We start from the raw sequence: 2,500 nt of genomic DNA, 5'->3' as shown, positions 1-2,500 counted from the left end.
TTTGTGAGCTATACTCGCTGCTTTGTTTCTCCAAATAAAGTCCCTAATGATCTTTGAGATCTCCGCGAAGGCCCAGTCCGGGAGCGTGCAAGTACTCAGCGCATGATTCACTTTGGACAACACGAGAGCATTTGTTACGGCTACCCTTCCTCTCAGCAATAGGCCCCTTGCCCTCCACAAATTCAAAGTTTTCTTAATTTTACCCACCACCTCTTTCCATGTTTCGTCATCACATTCATTCTCGTTTTTCCCCACACTCACTCCCAGCACTTTTCTTCTCTCCCCCACCGTTTTAAATCCCCACCTATTAGCGTAATTTGATTCCCTTCCCACCATTTGCTTATTTCTATAAAAAACGTTTTCCTTTCTTTTTCTCCGTTCGGCGCATATATATTTATAATTCTTAAATTTTTTGTTTCGTACATACAGTCTATAACTATAACTCTCCCCTCTTTATCCCCGTACACCAAATTAACCCCTGTTACCCGATCCGTTTTGATTAGAACCGCCACTCCTCTCGCCCTTGGCGTACCATTGGAGCTAAAGATTTGGCCCACAAAGTCTTTTTTAATGTCTTCTACCAGGGAATCATCCCACCTGGTCTCCTGCACACACAGGATGTCATTTTGCCAGGAAAGCATGGATTGTCTCTTTTCCTTGCTTCGTAGTCCATTGGCGTTGATAGAAAATAAAATTAAGGCCATTATCAAAAAGGAAAAAAAAGAAAAACAAACGGATTTACCAGGGTTATTTCCAGCCATTATTTGTCTTTACTTTTTAATTTTTTAGCCAACTTCTTTCGTTGCCCCAAACTCAGTCTTTTTTGCGCGCTTGCCAGTTCACTAACATCCATTTCGCTGTCCGTTTCGTTTGGACTGGCGCTTTTAGTCAGGTTGTTTGCCCTGATTTTACTCCCTCCCGCCTGCCCCGGCACCCTCTCAGCCACCTCCCTCCCCTTTGTGCTCATGCTTACCCCTGGTTCTCCGTCCGTTCTGTCTCCCTTTTTCGCTTTCTTGCTCGTTTTCCGCTGCTTCTGTTGTCCCCCTCCTCCAGCCTGCTCCGGCGTCTCCAACTCGTTCTCTGCCACCTGCTCTCCTCCGCTCTCTCCGCTCTGCTCCATTTCTCCTCCGCTGCCCTCCTCCTCTCCGGTCTCCTCCTCGCTTTCTCCAGTCACCTCCTCCTCTCCTTCTGCCGCGTCCTTGTACACCTCCTCCTCCGCCTCATTCCTGCTCTCCTTTTCATTTTCACACTCGCAGTCATTTTCTCTTTTTCCACAGTTTTTACATTTTGCCAGGTTCGCGCTGCACTCACGTGCAAAGTGTCCCTGCACCCCACATTTGTGGCACATGAACTCCGGGCACTCTCGCAGGATGTGTCCCGGCTGGATACACATCCTGCACACTTTTTGCTGTCTGTCATGAATGACTCTGAAGAATTCGCTCCCCATCACTGTATTGAATTTTGTGGAGTACGGTAGCGACTGTACCTGGTCGTTGAACCGGACCCGGACAAACCTTGTTCCGTCGGCTATTGTTGTCCCTGGCCACATTCTTCTTTTAATCGGAGATGTGGGGTTCACTCCCCAGCCCGTCAGCTTCCACACGATTTCTTCATCCGTGATGTAGGCCGTCAGGTTCAGAAAGGACACCACCAGCTCGTCATTGTTCAGTTCTCTGGCTACAACTCTTGTCTCTCCAATTTTGAAGCCGTCCAGCAGCCTTTCTTTTCCCTTGATGTTGCTCACTGTTACTTCAAGTTTTTCCGGCCCCACGGTTCTGCACGCCAGCAGGCCCCCGCAGATCATTTTTAAGTTATTCATCACCTGCTGTAGAGGCACTTTTTCCCCCACCATATCAATGTTTAGTGTCAGTTTTTTTTCGTAGGCCACTTTTGCCTCTCTTTTCTCAGCTCCCTCTGCACCTCTCACACTCTGCACACCAATCAGTCCTTGATTGTCCGCAGCTGGGGCAATCAGCTCACTGCTCCTCTCTCTTCCTCTCTCTCCGTTGTCCATACCATTCCTAGTTTCGTTTGCCATGTTTATCAGTCCTTTTTGTCCGTCGTCCTTTTCGTTGTCGTTTAATCCGTTCCGTTGTTTCAATGCCGTGTTTGTCTGTCCTTTTTCTTGTCCATTATCCATTTCTTTTTCCTTTTCTCCGGTCCGTTGTCCTGTCATCTTTGTAATCCGTCCGTGTGTGTTTGCTAGCGGCCCGCTAGCAAACATTTAAGAAATCAAAGGTCTTCCCAAAAAAAAGGGGTAAACAGGTAAGAAAAAAGCAAAAAAGAAAAGCAATCCCCCTCACAGTCCGTGACTGCTGAGGGGCGTTCACTCAAGATCTGAGGACTTTAAACAAAACAAGGCATATATAACAAAAATGAAAAATAAGGACTCCTGCTCTCTCTGGCACGTCTGCTCTCTCCGGGCTCCACTCTGTCTCTGCCGTAAACGGGGCATGTTCAGGGTGGTATGGCCGTAAGCTGTTATTGTGTGCAGAAAGGG

The sequence above is a fragment of the Labrus bergylta genome, chromosome 3 (genome assembly GCF_963930695.1).
Source record: "Labrus bergylta chromosome 3, fLabBer1.1, whole genome shotgun sequence".
Lineage (NCBI taxonomy): Eukaryota > Metazoa > Chordata > Actinopteri > Labriformes > Labridae > Labrus > Labrus bergylta.
Note: the sequence above shows the minus strand (reverse complement) of the source record.